This window comes from Carlito syrichta, unplaced genomic scaffold (assembly GCF_000164805.1).
Source record: "Carlito syrichta isolate Samal-C Ts95f unplaced genomic scaffold, Tarsius_syrichta-2.0.1 Scaffold73071, whole genome shotgun sequence".
In the NCBI taxonomy this organism is placed as follows: Eukaryota; Metazoa; Chordata; class Mammalia; order Primates; family Tarsiidae; genus Carlito; species Carlito syrichta.
The window spans coordinates 8,997-30,713 of record NW_007017167.1 but is presented as its reverse complement, the minus strand read 5'-3'; the positions used below and the strand labels follow the sequence as shown (position 1 = coordinate 30,713).

Sequence of the window (21,717 nt, the reverse complement as noted above, 5' to 3'; positions counted from 1 at the left end):
ATTACTCTGTGCCTGACACTGCCTCTGTGCGCTCAGGGTATGTTCCAGAAAGTACTAGGTCTGCAACTGCATAGGTAGCCTGGCTCCCAAGAGCCTAAATGCTGGTCCCTGGGTTATCGTGACCTTTGTGAGATCTCCTGGCCTTCAGCCGACAGGACTGCACAGACCAGCTCTGCCATCTCTAGCTGTGGGACTCATCGCTGAAGTTCTCTGAGCCTCCATTTTCTCACTTACAAAATGGGGTTGACAACACCTCTTTCAGGGCTAAGTGAAATAATGTGAAAGTTAACAAAATTCCAGGACTTAGACTAGTGCTTCTCAAGAAACAACTTCGAGCCAGGCACAGTGGCTCATGCCTGTAATCCTAGCACTCTGGGAGGCTGCGGCGAAAGGATTGTCTGAGCCCAGGGGTTCAAGATCAACCTGGGCAACTTGACAAGACCTCGTGTCTACAATAAGTCAAAAAATTAGCTGCCGGGTGTGGTGGCGCACTCCTGTGGTTCCAGCTACTTGGAAGGCTGAGGCAGAAGGATGGCCTGAGGCCAGAAGGTTGAGGCTGTGGTGGTGATTTAGAGCGAGACTGACTCAAAACAACAACAACAACAAAAAACAATTTCAGGTGTTTTTTCATTTTGTTTTATTTTCCTTCTTTCTTTCTCTCTCTCTCTCTCTCTCTCTCTCTCTCTCTCTCTCTCTCTTTCTTTCTTTCTTTCTTTCATGAGTCAGAGTCTTATTCTGTCACCCAGGCTAGAGTGCAGTGGCACAATCACAGCTACTGCAGACTCGACCTGCTGGGCTCAGGTGATCCACCTCACCCTTCTGTGTAGCTGGGACTATAGGTGTGCACCACCATGCCTGGCTAATTTTTTTATTTATTGTAGAGACAAAGTCTCACCATGTTTCCCAGGCTGGTCTCAAACTCCTGGACTCAGGTAATCCTCTCACTTTGGCCTCCCAAAGTTACAGGTGTGAGCTACCATGCCTGGCCAGCTTTGGGCATTTTTCTTATCTGTCATAGACCAATGCTTGTATAAAAAACAATAAAAGTGAATTACTAGAAAAATTAGATTTGGCCGGACACAGTGATCTCATGTTGAGACCAGCCTGGGCAACATAGCAAGACCTCGTATCTACAAAAAAGCAAAAAAAAAAAAAAAAAAGTAGCCAGGCGTGGTAGTGAGAGACTAGCCCAGTTACTTGGGAGGCTGAGGTGGGAGTATCGCCTGAGCCCAGGAGGTTGAGGTTGCAGTGAGCCATAATCGTGCCACTGTACTCCAGCCCGGGCAATAGAGTAAGGCCTCAGTTAGAAAAAAATTAGAAGCCAGGCTCGGTGGCTCAGCCTGTAATCCCGCACCTTTGGGAGGCTGAGGTGCGTGGATTGCCTGAGCCCGCAGGTTCGAGACTCGCCTGAGTAGCGAGACCTCATCTCTACAATAAATCAAAAAAAAATTAGATTGAAAAAGATATGCAAAATACAAGCTCCAATGTTTATTGTTATATTTAACTAATATAAAATCATTATGTTAAATAGTTACAAACATTTCTAAATGCTCACCCTCAATCTCTATACTTTTCTCATGGGCAAACTGACAACAAATACTTCCTAGATCAGCATGGGCCACACGGGCCACACTTTGAGTAGCACTGACTTAGAAGGTGCCTCACAAATGATTATGGATTTTCCATAATCTGCTCTTGTTCACATGATTGTTATCTGACTTTTTCTCTTCCCCATTTGCAATTTCAGGTTTCACTGGAGCACAAACTAGGCTTGTAGAGTGGTTGACATCATACACAGACCATGTGCATAAGCCCAGGAAAGCTTCAGCTGCACCCACCCAGGACGTCACCAGCTGCTGCCGCAGACACACAGGATCTCTGATCTCACCGGGTTTTATAACTTTGCGGTGGCAAGGCCCACTGTTCCCTACTATTCATTTTTCTCTTCTTCCATTTTAATAGAGTTTAAGTGAGAACATGGTTTCCCAGCTAAAGACTACGTTTTCCAGCATCCCTTGCAGCTAGGCATGGTCATGTGACTAAGTGGCCGATGGGATGTATGAAGAAGTGATTTCTGTTCTCTTGACTGGGTGACTGCTCTTCCGTCACTCTTTCTCCCCTTCCCATCAACTGGGAGATCACAAGAATGAAAGAGCCAGAGATGGATTTTGTACAAGAAGAACCTAGAGGCACCCTAAAAACTCCAGATCACCAACCTACAGACAAATCATCTCTGCTTTGTCCAAGCTCCTGTAGATGGAGGTTTCTCTGCCACAGTTAGCTCAGCCTGGAGCCTGATTCTGAAACAAGCAATAGCAACAGACACCTGCAAGCCTCTGATTTCACCGGAACTCTGCACCCTTTCTTAGTACTGAGGAAGACTTGGAGGATCCTGTATTCACAGTAGGGCTGTGGCTGAGATCTTAGGTCTCAGAGATGTGCAGAAATAATAAACACACAAATGCAGTGCTCTAATGTCCTTTGAGTACTGATATGCCGAATATGGCCCCATTTAATCCTCTCAATAGCCCCGGGAGATAAGGAGGTACAGTTGCCCACCCATTCTCTGAGATTTTCCTAAGTAAACCTTCTTCTTGAAGGGGAGCCAAGTCAAGAGGAACTGAAATTGAGGTGACCAAAAAGCAGAATAGCCACAGAAAATTAGAACTGGGATGCAGAGCTGAAGCCATTCAGCTCACCCCTTCAGCAGCTGACTCTGTAGGAGCACCTACTGTTTGTCAGGCTCTTGTCTAAGCCCTGGAGGTGCACTGATGAGCAAGACAGCCAGTGCCCGCCTTCCTGAAGCTTGCTGCCTAAGTTGGCAGAGACTTGGGCTCCTCAGAAAATTGTGCAGCAGATAATTAAAGTTGGGAAGGAAGTTAGGAAATAAAAGACCGGAAAAAAAAAAAAAAAAGGCCAAAGTCCCCGAGAAGTTTCAGGTAGGGGGGAGGTATGGAGTCAGGTATGGAAGACACAGTAACTGGAAGGGAGACTGGACCTCTGGGGGCATGGGGAGCCCAAGAAGGCACTGGTGTCCCCAGTATGAGAGCCTAGAAGTGTTGCCACACAATGAGGCCGTCTGTATCATCTGCAAGTTTTTTTACACTATGAGCACGGCACCTGTGTTCAGAATAGACCTAAAAATCTGTCCCATGTCCTAAAATCTAAGCTAAAGACTCCCTCACACCTCCTTGGTGTCAACTCCAAGATGATTTATTCCCTCACTTCCTCCCTTCCTATCTTACTATGTTGCCCAGGCCGGTCTTGAACTCCTGGGCTCAAGTGACCTCACCTCGGCCTCCCAAGGTGTTGAGATTACAGGTGTGAGCCACTGCACCCAGCCCAAGATGATTGATTATTTTCAAAATGTGTTTTAAAAAGGAGCAGCCAGGCTCGGTGGCTCAGCCTCACATCCCAGCACTTTGGGAGGCCGAGGCTAGTGGATTGCCTGAGCCTGCAGGTTAGAGACCAACCCAGGCAACTTGGCGAGACCTCATCTCTACAATAAATCAAAAATTAGCCAAGCACAGTAGTGCGCGCCTGTAGTTCCGGCTCCTAGGAAGGCTGAGGCTGAAGGATCGCCTGAATCCAGCAGGTTGATGTGAGTGTGCTCCAGCCTGGGCGACAGAGTGAGACTCCAACTCCAACTCAAAAAAAAAAAAAAGAAGAAGAAGAAGGAGCTATGACTTCAGATATTAAGATAAAATTCTGTAATGTTCTTATCAAAAAGGCAACTTTCTGTGATTACAGAACTCAGACACCCCCCTCACTTTGCCAAGAAGTTAAAAGAACCAGAACTGTAAGCCGGGCCCCTTTCTCTTTGTGCTGGTCCATGCACAAGAGGGCTGTGAAGTTTCTGGAAGCAGGTATGCTTTATCATTTCAGGATGGACTTATCTGGGAGCCTCCTTGATCCCAAGGCCTGGCATAGGGTCAGTTCCCATGTTTACTGGTTTGTTTCTGCAGTCCTCCAGTTTAACTAGGGAGTAAGGAAAAAGTGGGAGGGGGATTTATGGAAGGATTTAGCAGTTTAAATAGTAAAGGAACAAAGTTCTGTCGGTCCAGCTAGCAGCTCAGGAGCCAGCAGCCCGTTTAGGGGGCAGCTTACGCATAACAGTGTTAGTTCTGTCCTTGGGTTTGAATCTCTGCTCAGGCCTTAGTTCCTCCTCAGTCAGGCAACATAGCAAGAACTCGTATCTACAAAAAATAAAATAAAAATAAATCAAGAAACATGATCTGGCAAATTCAGATTTTAGTGGCAATTTTTTAAAATCAGGGTTAAATTGGAGACTCATCTGTAGTTATCTCAGTTTTGAAGTAACTCTCGCAAGCAAATGTCAGCGGACCACCAAGGGCAGGGTGAGATCTCAGGGCTTTCCTTCCTGGGGGAAGACCTTGGCCAGTCCTGTGACCTTGGCAAGACAAGTGCTGTCCTGTTGGAAGGGGTGTGGTTGAAAACCAGCTTGAGTTTTGCAGGGTGAGCCCTCTGGGTGAGAGAGGGTGTTGAGCAGCATGTGATTTCGAAGATAATTGCTGCTCCATACAGGTCCCTGGGAACTTTTGACTCACCTGTAATTGTTAAGAGGCCCAAGAAAGAGTAAAGAGAACAGAGTTGGAAAACCAGGAGGCAGATTTCCCGGTTGTCAGAAGCCCCTCTTCCCTGGGAAGGCACAGGCAGACCCACAGGCCCCACATGTCCTCAGCTGACCCAGCAGAGAGCTGGCTTTGAACTCAGGGACAGAGTGGGTCCCGGGACACAGAGGCTGTGATGCTGCCCTCAAAGGAGCTGAGGGACATGTGAGGACAGTGGCCAGCTGTGTGTGGCTCGGTCAGGGCCTCTGGGTGACCAGGCGTCTTGAGGAGTGGAGACGGCCACAGCCCGAGCGGTCAGGGCTCCCCCAGCCCTGCCCAGCTCTGTGGGTCACGGGCATGGCTCACCAGCTCCGGGGTTTGGGTTCCAAGCCGTAAAACATAATCCTAACTTGAGCCAAAAAAGGAATTTATTGAGCACATATCATCAGCGTGTGAATAAGGGGGAATGAAGGTTGAACGAAGGGAGGGAAGTGAACAAGTAGCCAAACACAAGTCAGAAAAGGACAAATCCCAAAGGTCTGGACAAAGTACTACAAAACAGAGTGGTCATATCTGGACGGAGATGGAAGGACGGCCCAGAAGGAACGCAGGAGGTCCGAGAAGCCCATCGACGGTCTTCCGTGGTGGCCATCAATGTGGCAGCTCTAGGGCCACATCCATTTTAGGGAACTACTAGGACCCTTCCCTAGTAGGTCCCTAAAAGAGCTAGCTGTGCATTTCTGTTCCTTGCAGCTGTCAAATTGAGGGTTCTATTGAATGCAGTTACTCAACATAAAACTCAAAATAAAACAAGGGAGACAACGGCTACAAACACATTTAGAGCACAATGTGAGCGTACTTAGCTCGTGGTGGTGTTGTTGGAGGGTCCCCCATTGGGAGTCGAATTCTCAGGCAGAGAACTGATTGGCTCATCTTGGACCATGGGCCCGCCCCTGTAGGCGGGAGTCCCATGATTGGCAGCTCCAGGGAAGGGGCCTAGTTCCCCAAAGGAAAAGAAGTGACCACTCACTAGCACAAGATTGTGCAGCAAAAGATTATGGGCAGGTGTCCAACAGAAGAAGTCCTGCACAAGTGAGGAGGGGAGGGAGAGGGTCTGAATCAGAGGAACTGGCTAAGTTGGAATGAGTCACAGATGAGACTCGGGCCGGAAGGAGATGGGCCCGGCCCGGACCCTGAGCAGCTGTGGAGACAGTGGACACCTATTGCATTGTTTCATCTGCCCGGAGGCCACACCTTCCACCCCTCCCTTCCTTCTGGGAAACTCCCGCCCTTCTCTGCACCACATCTCTAAGGTCTCCTGGGACGCTACATTGACACCGTCCTAGGGGATCAACCTGAGGTTGTGGCACTGGGCCCAGCCTGGGCCAAACATGGTACTCAGCCCTGCACGCAAAACCCTTCCCTAGTAGGTCCCTAAAAGAGCTGGCTGTGCATTTCTGTTCCTTGCAGCTGTCAAGTTCAGGGTCCTATCGAATGCACAGTTACTCAACATAAAAGCTCAAAATAAAGCAAGGGAGACAACGGCTACAAACACATCTAGAGCACAATGTGAGTGTACTTAGCCCGTGGTGGTGTTGTTCCCATAAGCGAGTACACAGGTAAATACACAAGCGCACAGGTCACGTGCGTGCATCCATGCAAGACAGTTCTAGAAGCGCGGATGAGACTTCGCGGAGGAAGCACGTTCCGAGAGAGAGAGCGGCTTGAGCACAGAGCAGACGTGGGGAAGCACTTGACTGTAGCGGAGGACTGTGCCCACGTGACCGGGGCAGGGAAAACCTGCCGGGGATGAGCCTCCTGTGTTGGGAAACAGCTTGGACTTCGCCCTCAGGCACAGGAGAAACAGCCGTCTGAGGAGTGGCAGGGTGGCAGCCGTGTTCTATGTGCTGGGTGGTGAGGCGGAGACGTGGGCGACGACCAGTCACGTGACCGGACCCCTCCCCTGTCACGTGAGTGCCGGGAGAGCCCCAGAGCTAATCCAGGCACACAGGACGCGTGGCCTCGGCAGCCAGGACAGATGCCATGGCTTGTGTCAAAGATGTGCTAGAGGCCAGAGCCAGCAGCTCCCAAACTGGGTCATCCATCTGGGGGGTTGGTGGAAGGAGATCATCAAGGAGGGAGGCCACCGGGGGAGGGTGAATGGTGGGTAGAGGTAAGAAGGAAAGGGAAGGCCTTGAGCCAGCATGGCAGAGCTGGCACGTTGGACTCCGGCATAACTAACTCTGGAGCTCGGGGTGGACCCTGCTGGCTGTGTGTCATCTTGGAGGAGCTTGTGGGAACCCCCAGTCCACTTAAAGGAGCCTGAGCAGACAGAAGCAGAATTATGTCTTGACAGCTTCAGTGTCACTAGGTGATGGGAATTTTTCAGCTCCACCATCATTTCATAGGATCACGGTGGTATAAATGGTCCATCATGGACCAAAACACCCTCACGCGCTGCATGACTGTATATATATTTATTGTATCATTTTTTTAGCTAGCTGCATAGTGTGTTCCGATGGATTTTCCCTAACTTATTTAATTATTCCTTGACAGAAGACTATGCAGACTATTTCTCATTTTTATAATTATAAATTATGCTTCGGTAAGCATCCTGGCCAGGCATGATGGCTCATGCCTGTAATCCCAACACTTTAGGAGGCTCAGGTAAGAGGACTGATTGAGCCCAAGAGTTCAAGACCAGGGAGTGAGGACCAGTTAGAAGCCCAAACTTGACCTGTCTGTAGCCTACTTATGTAGTTAATCTTCATTTGTACCCCACATTCCTATAATAAAATAAAATTTAAGAATTTTGGGCCAGCCTAGGCAACATAGCAAGACCCTGTCTCTACAAAAAATAAAAATGTTAGCCGAGCATAGTGGTGCAAGCCTGTTGTTCTAGCTATTCAGGAGGCTGAGGCAGTAGGATCGCCTGAACCCAGGAGGTCAAGGCTGCAGTGGCCATGACTGTGCGACTGTACTCCAGCCTGGATGACGGAGTGAGACCCTGACTCAAAAAAAAAGAGAGATGCTTCGTGTGATGATGAGTATGGTATAGGATACATCCTGGTGGAGGTGGTACCCAGGTAGAGGAGTACCAGTCCAGAACCAGAGTTTGGGAGATGGGACCACAGCATGAGATGCACTGGGGATCCATGGGAAATAAGAGAGAGGGGGCTGTCAAGCAGGGATCCCTGGTTTTGGCCTGAGCAGCATGGGGACAGTAGAGCCCCTTCCACGAGGACAGAGCAAATCAGAGGAGAAGCAGATTGGCAGGGTCCGGGGGAGGTCAAGAGAGTTCACTTTGAGACTTGTTGGATTGGTGGTGCTGGCTGAGCACCCCCAGTAAGCACTTAGGTGCATAGACCCGGAGGTCAGTCTAAGCTGTTTCCTGAGGGAAGCTGGAGCAGAGTGGTATGGTCAAAGCAGAGCAGGCCAAAAGGGCCAGAGACGGGTGGGGGGAGGTATGAGATTTGAAATGGAGAAAGAACCATTCATTGCTGGAGACAGAGTGGGGGGCTGAATGTCCTTGTGAAGCAGCCAAAAATGTTGGTGCCAAGAAGTTTGACTTTTAGGCCAAGTGCAGTGGCTCATGCCTGTAATCCCAGCACTTTGGGAGGTTGAGGCAAGAGGATTGTTTGGGGCCGGGAGTTGGAGACCAGCCTGGGCAATGTAGTGGGTTCTCATCTCTAAACAAAACAAAAAGTTTGACTTTTAGACGAAGCAAGGAAATCTATAACCTGACCCACAGTGGCAATCCAGAGTGCCCTAAGGATTGCTGCCTTTGCTGTAAAGTTTTGTCGACACACTCCTGGAGGCTGGATGAGGAGTTTATGATGCTGCTGTCTGAGGGAAAGGGAGCCAGGACAGGAGACAGAGCCTCACAGCCTGCTTCCTCCTTGTAAGAGTCGATCTCCGACAGACTGCATGCCAGATTGTGGAGGTAGAGACACAATCCACAGGAGTCAGAGGAGAAGGCTCTTGCTGAGGCTGGGAGTATCCTGTGTGACTTCCTGGAGATGGAGTCTCCGAGCTGGGGAGAAGTTGCAAGACTATGAGCAAGATCACTAGGTAGGGAGAGGGCACCTGGGGACAGCCTGGAAGCTCAGACAGAATTCAGACCTGGCAGGAACAGGAAATAGGGATCCGTGAAGGGTTTTGGGCAAAGAAATAACCCCGCAAAAGTGACATTTTAGGAAGAATTGTTTGGCAGGCAGTGTCAGACAAAGTAGGAGAGACTGGAAGGTCCGGGATGACTTTGGGAGAATGCTCATTTAGAAAACGTTTCCTGGGAATCAGTGACATATTGGGTACTTGGTACAGACAAAGAGATGAAGAGAACCTGAACGCAGAGCTGGGAGGAGGATCAGGGCAGGCTTCCTAGAGGAGCTGGGCTTTGAAAGGTAAATAGAGGCTGGGCTCGGTGGCTCATCCTGTAGTCCTGGCACTTTGGGAGGTCGAGGTGAGTGGATTGCCTGAGTCTGCGGATTCAAGACCAGCCCGAGCAACTTGGCGAGACCTCGTCGCTACAATAAATCAAAAATTAGCCGGGCACAGTAGAGCGCGCCTGTAGTTCCGGCTACTTGGAAGGCTGAGGCAGAAGGATCGCAGAGCCCAACAGGTCAATGCTGGGGTGACTGTGAGTATGTCACTCTACTCCAGCCTGGGTGACAGAGTGAGACTCCAACTCAAAAAAGAAAAAAAAAAAGGTAAATAGGGATTTGTCAGGGAAGTCCTCTCCTGTTTGGAAGTGCCTTTGTTTACGTTTAGAAACATATGAAGTTAAACAATACGAAAAGTATATCCACCCAAAGGAATGGAGGTTATTATATGAAAAAGACACCTTGGCTAGGCACAGTGGCTTATGCCTGTAACTCCAACACTTTGGGAGGCTGAGGCAAGAGGATTGTTTGAGCCCAGGAGTTCGAGACCAGGCTGGACAACATAGCAAGACCTCATCTCTACAAAAAAATAAAAAAAGTAGCCAGGTGTGGTGCTACGTGCCTGTAGTGCCAGCTACTCGGGAGACTGAGATGGGAGGATGGCCTGAATTCAGCAGTTTGAGGTTGTGGTAACAAATGATCATGCCACGGCCTTCCAGCCTGGATGACTAAGTGATACCCCAATTCTAAAAAAAGAAAGAAAGAAAGGAAAAAGACACCTGTGCCCACATGTTCATTGCAGCACAATTCACATTTGCAAAGATATGGAATCAGCCTAAACACCCATCAACTGATCAGTGGATAATGAAAATGTGATATATATACACACTACAGAATACTATTCAGCCATCAAAAAGAATGAAACAATGTCTTTTGCAGCAACTTGGATGGGATTGGAAGCCATCATCCTAAGTGAACTAAGTTAGGAACAGAAAACCAAGCACTACAAGTTCTCACTTGTAAGTAGGAGCTAAACTAAGGATCTGCAAAGAGGTAGAGAATGGTATAATGGACACTGAAGACTCAGAAGGGGAAGGGGGGAAGGGGCGGAGGGACAAAAAAATCACCCATCAGGTACAATGTGCACAGGCGAGGGTGGTGGGTACACCTGAAGCCCAGACTTATTTCCCACTATAAAATGCGATCATGTATCCAAAAGCCATTTGTACTCTCAAAGCTATTGAAGTAAAGAAAAAAATAAAAATACAAAGAGTATGCAGTGAAAGTACATCTCCAACATAGCTTGGACACAATGCCCCAACCCAAAGGCAGTCGCTGTCAGTAGCGCCGAGCATAGAGTAGGGATTCCAGGCATGAGCTCTGGTACTAACCCACTTGGATTCAACTCTCAGCTCCACCACTTGCTAGTGGTAGCCATGGGCAAATAGCTGAATGTCTCTGTGCCTCAATTTCCTCATCCAAATGAAGAGGGTGATGATTATAAGACCTATGTCCAGAGCTGTTGCAAGAATTAAACGAGTTACCATGTGTAAAGAAGGCTATGTGGAGTGTCATGCCTGTAATCCCAGCACTTTGGCAGAAGGATTGTTTGAGCCCAGGAATTCGAGACCAGCCGGGGCAACATAGTGAGACCTTGTTGCTATAAAAAATCAAAAAATTATCCAGGCTTGGGGTCTCATGTCTATAGTCCCAGCTACTTGAGAGGCTGAGGCAGGAGGATCTCCTGAGCCCAGGAGGTCGAGGCTGCAGGGAGCCATGATTGTGCCACTGCACTCCAGCCTGGGTGACAGTGAGATTCTGACTCAAAAAACAACAACAAAAAATGTGTGAGGGGTTTAGAACAGCGCCCAGTGAATACAACATACATGTCATACATTATCCTCTGAGTGTTGAAGGTATGTGTACAATCGGTTGGTATGGTTGAGGATGAAATAGGGCGATAAGGATGAAATAGGACGATGCACATAAAATACTGAGTCTGGTATTCAGCAAAAAAGAAAGAAAAAAGAAAAGAAAAGAAAAGAAAGAGAGAAAGAAAAAAGTGTTCCAAATGTACAATTGTTGTCGTCGTCCTCATTACTGTAGCAGCGTAGCTAGTCTCCCCTGGGATGATCCTCTATAGATATGAGCTGAACACGTGAATGAGTGAAAGAATGAATGCTTTATCTTTTTTTTTTTAGAGAGAGATGGCATCTCACTATGTTGGCCAGGCTGGTCTCGAACTCCTGACCTCAAGCGATCCTCCCTCCTCATCCTCCTAAAATGCTGGGATTACAGGTGTGAGCCACATTGCCCGGCCAATACTTTGCCTTCTAGTCACAAGATTGACTACATCAGTTCCATGCTTCTTGTCCTGATTTTTTTAAAGTACAAAAGTAGGAAGGGAAAAGGTTTCTAATTGTGCCAGGGTGTCTTCAGTAATTCAGCACCTTTCCCTACCTTCTATGTGTCCTCTTTACCCTAGAGACTGAAAGCCAGAGGACTCCAGATCCAGGGACCTGGGTCAGACTCCAGCAATGAAAGACAGTTCTGTAAGATTTGGAAGAAGGAAGAGACTGGTAAGCATGACTTTTTTGTTTGTTTTGAGTCGGGGGTCTTACTCTGTTACCCAAGCTGCAGTGGCACCATCACGTTTCATGCAACCTCCTGGCCTCAGGTGATCCTTTCACCTCAGCCTTCCGAATAGCCAGGACTACTCGGCACACACTACCATACTTGGCTAATTCTTAAATTTTTTGTACAGACCAGGTCTCAATATGTTGCCTGGGCTGGTCTTGAACTCCTGGCCTCAAACAGTCCTCCCGTCTCAGCCTCACAAAGTGCTGGGATTACAGGCATGAGTCATTGCACCCAGCCAACCATAAGATTTTGTAGTGGCTTCTAAGGGTTTGCCTGAAGCTCACCTGCTTTGGTCTGCAGATCCAATGGTTGTGATCATCATTGAGTCTTCTGTGGGTTCTATGACCTTCTGGTGCTCTGAAGTCTCCAGTCATCATCAGAATCAGCACTAGTTTACTTTACTTTTGTTCCTCCAGCCCTCTCAGCAGTTTTGTAACCAAACTCCCTATATTACACCCTTTCCTGCTTGAAATACCTAGGACAGTATCTGTTTTTTCTAACTGGACCCTAACTAAATACTTTCTCTTTATCAAGAAAGAAAATTTCTCCCAGAAATCCACCATCAGACTTTTATTCACATCTGGGGTAAAAGTTGAATAGGTCATATGCCTACCACAACCCAGGCAATTGGCAAGGATAAATGGGATTACCATAACAGGCTTCAACTAGTCATGGCCCATCCCTGAGGGCTGGGCATATTGCTGCCTCATACTGGAACACAGAGGGGGAACATAACACTTGTGCAGGCACCAGTAGCTACCCAGTACTTTGAAGACCCCAGTCCAGTTTGGAGGATCCTAACGGGAAGTTGGCCTAGGAGCAGGGCTTGTCTCCTGGGTCTGGCTGACAGTGGTTTGAAAGTCTAAGGAAGTGGGCTGCATGATCAACTAAGAGTACATTAGATGACAATCAGTGTGTTTGCACTGATTTAAGGTGAGCATTTGCATTTTCTTCTCTACAAGGTTAGGCATTCTTGGGGCATATTAAAAACTATGGCCAGACATGGTGGCTCTTGCCTGTAATCCAAGCATTTTGGGAGGCCGAAACAGGAGGATTGCTTGAGTACAAGAGTTTGGGATCAGCCTGGGCAATATAGTAAGATCTTGTCTCTAGAAAAAGTTTAAAATTAGCTGGGGGTGGTGGTGCATGCCTGTAGTCCTAGTTACACAGGAGGCTGAGGCGGAAGGATCACCTGAGCTCAGGAGGCTTAGGCTGTGGTGAGCCGTGATTGTGCTGCCACACTCCAACCTGAGTGACAGAGTGAGACTCCAACTTAAATAATAATAACAATTTTAAAATAATGAAAATTATCACTTTCATAGCACTTACGGTATACCAGGCATTTTCCCAAATGCTTTCTGCACAGTAAGTCATGTCATCCTCACAATAACATAAGGTAGGTGGGTATTAGTGTTATTCCTATTTACAGGGTGAGAACACTGAGGCACAGAGTTGCCCAAGGTTATACAGCTAAGATTTGAACCCAGATGATCTAGATCTGAGATCCCACTCAGAATGTAAATTCAAGGAGGCTTTTTGTCACTATGTATTCTGCTAATCAATAACTACTATAGACCGGGCATGGTGACTCACGCCTGTAATCCCAGCACTTTGGTAGGGTAGGTAGGAGAATCACTTGAGCCCAGGAGTTCAAGACAAGCCTGGGCAACATAGTGAGACCTCATCTCTACAAAAAGTCCAAAAAATTAGCTGAGCGGGGAGCGTGAGCCTGTGGTCCCAGCAACTCAGGAAGTTGAGGAGGAAGGATCACCTGAGCCTAGGAGGTCGAGGCTGCAGTGAGCCATGATTGTGTCACTTACTCCATCCTGGGTGACGGAGTAAGAATCTAACTCAGAAAAAAAAAAAGCTGGGTGCAGTGGCTCACATTTGTAATCTCAGTACTTTAAGAGGCTGAGACGAGAGGGTTGCCTAAGCCCGGGGATTGGAGACCAGCCTGGACAACTTGGCGAGACCTCATTTCTACAATAAAAAATAAAAATAAAATAAAATAAATTAGCAGGGCGTGGTGGCACACGCCAGTAGTTCCAGCTACTTGGAAGGCTGAGATGGAAGGCTTACCTGAGCTCAGAAGGTCGAGGCTGCAGTAACGTGATCATACAACTACACTCTGGCCTAGGAGACAGAGTGAGATGATGGCATTAAAAAAAAAAAATCACAGGACATGACAATGTCATGTCATTTGTTCATGTCTGTACTTGTTTCCGGTTGCTGCTATAACATATTACCACAAATGTAGTGGCTATAGACAATATAAATTTACTCTTTTATAGTTCTGGAGATCAGAATTCTAAACTCAGCAGGGCTCATTTCTTCTGGAGGCTCTGGTGGAAAATCTCTTTCCTTGCCCTGTCTGACTTCTAGAGGCTGCCTCCATACCTTGGCTAGTGGGCCCTTCCTCCAGCTCCAGAGCCGGGACTGTAATATCTTCTCTCTAATCTCCTGCTTCCCCTTAAAAAAGAGCCTTTGTGATTACATTGACCCCACCAGGTTATCCAGGAAAGTCTTCTCATCTCAATATCTTTAATTATATCTGCAAAGTTCTCTTACCATGGAAGGTTCCAGAGAGCCGGACATTGGTATCTTTGAGGAACCATTATTCAGAACACCACGAAGTTAAAAAGAGATCCCATTCCTGGAAAGCATGGAAAATGAGCCCTATTGGCACAAGCCACCTGGATAAAAGAGGGCAGAGGCCATCGTGCGGAGGTCTAGGCTGGGCTTATCCTAAGCCCTTCCCTGCCACCCTCCCACACTGTGGCTGGGGGACTAGGTGGGCGCCCCTAGCTCTGAGGACAGAAAGGCAAAACATCTGACCTTCTCCAAGTGCCACTGCTAGGCAGTGCTGGCTCTGAGGACCCTTTCCAGAAGGGATTTATTTTACCCGAAGAAACTTGACAGAGGGACAGCCGTCCCAGAACAACAACTAAGTGAAAGCTCTGAAGACGCCAAGATAGGCGTCAAGTCTCACCTACGGGCGACCCCCATGGTGCGGTCCAGCGAGGGGCCCACGTGGCCCAGCTTCGGAGCTTCTTTCTCCAGGGTTTGCGGCTGGGCTGAGGTGGTGTGGGCCAGGAAGCGCAGCCAGCCTTAAGCTGCCTCCACAAAGCATGTCGTCCTGCACTGTCACTGGGTCACTGGGGCATGAGGACAGGGAGGTTGTATGCTGGGACAGTTCAAAGGCTCCTGCTCTCATTCCTCAGGAGAAGCCAAGCCCCTCACAGCCATCCCCTGGATTTTCCTCTTTCCGCTGTCCTTAAAAACTATCATGCGTGCTCTTTCTACCATTCTTTCCGTGCCGCCTGGCTGATGCTCTCAAGAGCATCAAAAATGCCGAAAAGAGAGGCAAACGCCAGGTTCTTATCAGGCCATGCTCCAAAGTCATTGTTCAGTTTCTAACTGTGATGAGGAAGCATGGTTACATCGGTGAATTTGAAATCATTGATGATCACAGAGCTGGAAACATTGCTGTGAACCTCACAGGCAGGTTAAACAAGTATGGCGTGATCAGCCCCAGATTTGATGTGCAACTCAAAGATCTAGAAAAGTGGCAGAATAATCTGCTTCCATCCCACCCGTTTGGTTTCATTGTACTGACAACCTCAGCTGGTATCATGGACCACGAAGAAGCCAGAAGGAAACACACAGGAGGGAAAATCCTGGGATTCTTTTTCTAGGGACAAATAAAAAGCCTCATTAGAAAAAAAAATTACCACGCGTGAGGTGACACGGGGGTGGGGGGGAGTTAGCGCTAGGACTAGGAGGAAGGTAGGAGCTGGGGCGGTGTGGGTGGGGCAGGAACCATTGGGGGCAGGAACCATTGGGGGCAGGGTTCGGGCATCCTGCCTTCACCGTCTATGGGGGAAACAGCAGGACCCCAGTAGGCAAGGCACTGCCGGAATGTTGCTTTTGCTTTCTGGACGGTCATTTGTTCATAGCAGATACACAAGCACGATGAAGTCAGTGACTCTCCGCAGAGCACTGCCCCAGATCCAGAGTGTCACATGCAGGAGCAGTCATGGTGACGCGCTTGCCAACAAGCTCAGTATCATGCCAGTTGAAAGCAGCAGCTTTCCACGGTACTCCCTCTCCTGGAGGCATCTGTGAGCTTTTCTTGCCTGCCAGGAAGTTTCCTCTTCACTGCCTTGACGAACACAAGCTCTGTCAAACATGAGTTCAGATCTGCACGTCGCCTGCGAACACAGCTGGGGCCAGCGTCATGCAGCTGTCAGCTGCGCGGGTTTATTTTCAGAGCAAACCCCTCCGTTCTTGACAACAGCAGCCTGGAGCCAAGCTCCACAGCGACAGGTACGGCCAGTGATTTGCCACAGTGGCTTTTGTCCCATCCCCCCAGAAGCGCCATCTGGCCATGTTTATTCTTGTCCCTTGGGAGCCTGGGCCAGGCCAATCCCCACACCCCCAACTCAACTTCCTTCAGAACCTGGACTTGCTCCAGCTCCCAGAACCCTCCCCAGACTGAGCAAGGGCCTAGAGAATGCAGACCCGACCTTGGCAACTGTGTCAGAGAAGAGAAAGGCATTCTAGAAAACACAAGGAAAGGCCAGGCCTGGTGGCTCATGCCTGTAATCCCAGGACTGTGGGAGGTCAAGGCGGGAGGATTATTTGAGCCCAAGAGTTCAAGACCAGCCTGGGCAACATAGTGAGACCTCATCTCTACAAAAATATTTTAAATGCCGGGCTGGGTGGCTCAGCCTGTAATCCCACGCCTTGGGAAGCTGAGGTGAGTGGATTGCCTGAGCCCGTGAGTTCGAGACCCGCCTGGGCAACTTGGTGAGACCTCATCTCTACAATAAATCAAAAATTAGCCGGGTATGGTAGCGCCTGCCTGTAATTCCTGCTACTTGGAAGGCTGAGGCGGAAGGATCGCCGGAGCGGGTCGAGGCTGCGGTGGCCGGGAGCGGCCACTGCACTCCAGTCTGGGTGACAGAGTGAGACTCCAACTCAAAAAAAAAAAAAAATTTAAAAATTAGCCAGGTGTGGTGGCATATGCCTGTAGTCCCAGCTATCCCGGAGGCTGAGATGGAAGGTTGCCTGAGCCTAGGAGTTCAAGGCTGACATGAGCCGTGATCGTGCCTCTGCACTGCAACCTGGCTGACAGAATGAGACCACAACTAAAAAACAAAAACAAAAAAACTACACAGGGGACAAAGAGAACATTGAGAATGGGACCGGGAAAGGCAGAAGCAGAGCCCATTATTCCTTATGCCTGAACCCAGGACCTACCTAAGAGAAACTGGTAGGAGCGGCCTTCACGGGTCCCACCCCCAACACTGCCCCAACACACACATACAGGTTGCAGGTGACGCTTCTGTGACTTTCACACCTGTCAAGGGTCTCCGAGGCCCTGAACACATGTCTGCGCTCTAGTGTGGCTCAAGGGGGGAAGCCATCGTGGCCACAACAGCAGCCGCTTTCTGCACTTAGCTCTGTGCAGGGCAGGGCCAGGTGCCCCCTGGCATCAGTTCATGTGAGCTCACGTCTCTGTGGAGTAGTAATTAGCTCCAGTTTGTAGAGCAGTATGTCAGGCTTGGGAGGTTCCTTCACTTGCCTCAGTCATTCAGCCAGAAGCAGGGAGAGCCGGAATGTGTGTCCTGGTCGGCCCACTTCAAGCCCACATGCTCGGCCCTGCCAGGATTCCCTGCTTCTGTTCCTTCCTCCCTGGGGTCCTGCCCTGGGCCTTCTCTCCAGATAGAGGGTCTATATTTTGGCAGAAGGCGATCAAGTGTTGTAAAGTTTGGAAAGTATCAGTGCAAGTGTGTAGGAAGCCACAGACCAGCACAGGAGTGGTGCAGATTCTACCAGGTCCCTGATCCTAGACGGGGCATGGCCTGGGGAGGGGGCGGGCTGGGGGACCTGGGCCAGGAGAGGAGGGAGACTTACTTTGCAATGTATGCTGTTGTATATCTTTTACATGTAGCTTGTGTGCATATCTTGAATTTTCAAAAAGAAAATAGGCCAGGTGTGGTGGCTCATACCTGTAATATAAGCACTTTGGGAGGCTGAGGCAGGAGGTTCACTTGAAGCCAGGAATTTGAGACCAGCCTGGGCAACATAGTGAAATTCTGTCTCTATAAACTACTTAAAAAAAAAATTTTTTTTTAAAGGCCAGGCACAGTGACTCATGCCTTTATATAATCCCAGCACTTTGGGAGGCTGAGGCAAGAAGATTACTTGAGCCCAGGAGCTTGAGACCAGCCTGGGCAACAAAGACCACGTGCTCCATGCTGTATTGTGATAAATAACCCATCACCACCTTGACAGAACAGTGCCAATGAGTTCTCGCCTCTCCTAGTCCCCTTCACACTTTGATGAACCGGAAGACTCCACCCCACAGAGTCCTGGTGTCCTACCTCCTTCCCAGGCATCCAGGAAGAGTGGCAGGGGCCCAGGAGGTGTGGTCGCCATCCGTCTCTCCCCACTCCAGTCCCAGCACCTCCCTATGCGACTTCTTCATCGCACTGAACACCACCCAAAATGATCCTGTGTATGTGTTTATCCCCTGACCACTTCTCTCCCCAGTCAGCAAGCGACTTGCCCCTGTCCCAGCACCCAGAACCGTACTTGGCACACAGTGGGCACACAGGAAGCCTTCCTGAACACACGAGAAACATGGATCTCAGGTTGCCAGAGCAGAGCTGAGTATCTGCCCATGACGTGTGTGAAGCTCTCATGAATGAATGGCTTCGGTCTGGCACCATGCCTGGCATATAGTTGCTTAAGAGATCGTGAATGAAGAAATGAACAAGTGAATGATGAGTCGTGATTTGTGATGAAGGAATGCATGAAGAGGAAAGAGACCTTCGAGATCCACTGGCCCAACCCAAATCTTCAAACACAAGACGAGTGGAGAGGCCTTCACTCATCTCAGCCTCCCTGAGAAATAAAGAATGCTATATATCCCCCTGCCGTGGGGTTACGAGCCAAATTTGGGGAACTCCTGAGCAAATGCCAAGCCCCATCCCAGCCCAAGGAGCCCACAGGAGTTTCCAGACCCCTGTAGATGCCCCACCCTCCCAGGCATCGCTGGTCGAAGCATGAGTCACTCTCTTGACCCATGGCAATTGGTAAGATTGACTTCTGACACTCTAGGCCCAAGGGCTATTGTGTGGAGAGATCGAGATCTGGAGCCTCTCTGTGTTCCAGGCATCCGAGAATAGCTCAAGGAGCCACTGGCCACCTGCACAAAGGTCTCTAGGGCTCTGACTCCTCCAGGCTGGCTCCTCTTCCATTCCCACCCTACGTTTCAGGAACTCCGACCCCACCCTGCTCCTGCAAAGCAGACGGATCGGGAGCTCCCTGGTCAGCACTTGGATTGGAGTCCCATTGTCTGGCCCAACTCCTGGGATGGCCACTTCAGCCTCAGCATTTGCCCCTCATTTTGGCTTGCTCCCCTTGCCTCTGCCTCTCTTCCCTCCCAGCAAGCTCCAGAGTCCCAAAGAATCCCCCAGTCCCTCCTGGAAGTTCGAGGCAGCAACGAAGGTGAGGACAGGAGTTGAGGAGATTATCCCAGGGGGAATTGTTGATCAGTCACTGCTCTTTATGAGTGCCTCTGTCAGTTCCTTTTTTTCTTTTTTATAGAGATGAGGTTTTGCTATGTTGCCCGGGCTGATCTTGAACTCCTGGCCTCAAGCCATCCTCCCACCTCGGCCTCCCAAAGTGCTGGGATTATAGACATGAGCCACAGCGCCTGTCCAGGTTACTATGTCTTCCATATGAAGCACATAGTAGGTTCCCCAGCGGACCCCACTGAACTGAACTTCCTTTCACTCTTTCTCTTGTGAGCACAGATATTTAATAGAGGCCAAGTAACCAGGTAAACTGACAGAGTTAGAAAGAAACTGGAACAAACATCCTGAGAGATTGTACTTTCTGCTCCCTTCTCTGTAAGCCAGCTTCACATCTGGCATCCTGTGGGTGCAGAGACCCAAGAAGGGTCAGGTGCTGCCCAGGCCAACAGTCAGGAAGGAGGGGATCTGATTTCCAAATCAAAGGGCAGATGTATGTCAACAGCCTGAGTAGACCAAAGGGCAGGAAGACTGTACTGTTCCCCACATGGGAACAGGACAGTCCAGTGATGGGTGGCAGACGCTGGGGCCTGGCACGAAGTGTCTTGGATGACAACGGCATACCTGAGCGGCTGGGTCATTTCCGGTTCCTGGGACACGTGGGTGCTTGGGAACATTTTCACCCCGAGGCAACCAGGGTTCTGTCTTGAGCAAGATTCTCCAGTTGAAGTCACAGAAAACACAAATCAAGAAAAAGTAACAATAGGCAATATCGTTCAGGATTTACTGTGTATCAGTCCCCATCCAAGCTCTCTAGACAGTAACCGCTTATTCCTCTCAACAACTCTATGAGGAAGGAATTACGATCGTCTCCATTTTACAGACAGTCATAGACTAACCTGCCCAAGGTCACACAATTTGGCAAGTCAGGATTAAAACCCAGCAAAGTGGCCTGGTGTGGTGGCTCACGCCTGTAATCCTAGCATTTTGGGAAGACAAGGCAAGAGGATTGCTTGAGATCAGGAGTTCAAGACCAACCTGGGCAACATAGCGAGACTCCATCTCTACAAAAATAAAAATAAAAAAGTTAGCCGGGAGTAGTGGTGTGCCCCTGTAGTCCCTCCTAGCTACTTGGGAGGCTGAGGTGGGTAGCCTGAGTGCAGGAGTTCAAGGCTGAAGTGAGCCACGATCATGCCACTGCACTCCAACCTGGGAGACAGAGTGAGACCACGACTCAAAACAAATGAAAACAAAAACAAAAAAACACAGCAGCGTGGCTCCTCCTAACTCCTCCACCCATCCCCCCCTCCCCCCCGCTGAGCTCAAACTGGCAAAAAGAGGGAAGTGCTGAGCTTATATAACCAGGTCACAGGAAGGCAGAGGCAGGTGGGCCTCAGGTGCAGGTAACGGGGACCAGCAGGCCTCTGGATGCCCCTTTTCCGTCTTCAGTCCCTATTTTCCTATAGACTGGATTTATCCTCATCTATCACAGACTGATTTCCTCCACAGCTACTTTCAGCTCTCACAGGGAAACAAACTGCCCTTGTCCTGTGTTCTCAAGTTCGAAAATTCCAGAAGAAGGCTCTGACCGACCTGCTGGGCTAGGGCTCACTCTTGGCCAGTCTCCAGTGGGCCGGGAGAGAGATTCATAAGAAGATAGTAGTTCCCGTTCAAAGTCATGGTGGGAGGTGCCAGTTCCGAGAAGGGGGTCAGGAGTCCTTTCTGGACACACAGAGCCCCCCCATCCATAGTACAACTGCTGGCAGTGAGGAGGGTCTCCAAATTCGGTCCTCTGAGGGTTCATATGCAGCAGGCGGACCAGAGAGGAAACAGGAGGACATAGAGGGGTTACTCAGAAGGAAATGGGGCAGGGAAGGGAAGTCAAGAATGGATCCTGGCTCAAAGGGAGTCCCCACAACAGGCTGAGAGAGGATACGGGAGTATGAAGGATAACATGCTCCTGAGTCAAGGATCAAGGGTAAAGAACCAAAGGGTATCATTGCTCTGCTCTTTCTCTGGCAATGACAGCCTCCATGGTACTTCACGACACCTGCTGGGATTAGCCCTCACTTCCTCTCAGCTTGTGGAGGACCACCTGTTCCTGGGTAACAGATCACCCCAAAACAGCAGGGATCATTTATTGTCTCTCACCATTTCTAAGCATTGGGATTTGGGGGCTACTTGACCCGGTGATTCTGGCTGGGGGGTCTGTCTTGGTCCGTTTTCTGTTGCTTATAAGAGGATATCTGAAACTGGATAATTTTTAAGAAAATAAATGTATTTCTTACCGTGACGGAGGCTGAGAAGTCCAAAATGGAGGGGCCGCATCTGGTGAGAGCCTTCTTGCTGATGGAGACTCCCTGAAGAGTCCTGAGGTGACACAGGCATCGCATGGCAAGGGGCTGAGCCTGCTAGTGTGCTGTGCCCAAGTCTCTCTTCTTCTTAGAAAGCCACGTTTCTACTCCCAAGATAACCCGTTCATCCATTAACCCATCAGTCTATTATTACATGAATGGATTAATACACTCACAAGGGATGGATTAATCCTTCCTGATCCAATCACACCTCTCATGGTGCCCC

The 21,717-nt window shown here is 49.3% G+C and overlaps 1 pseudogene; it reads left to right on the top strand.

Moving 5' to 3' along the window:
- The first annotated feature begins 3,008 nt into the window (after positions 1-3,008).
- Positions 3,009-15,288, top strand: LOC110595138 (annotated as a pseudogene).
- Positions 15,289-21,717: the final 6,429 nt, after the last annotated feature.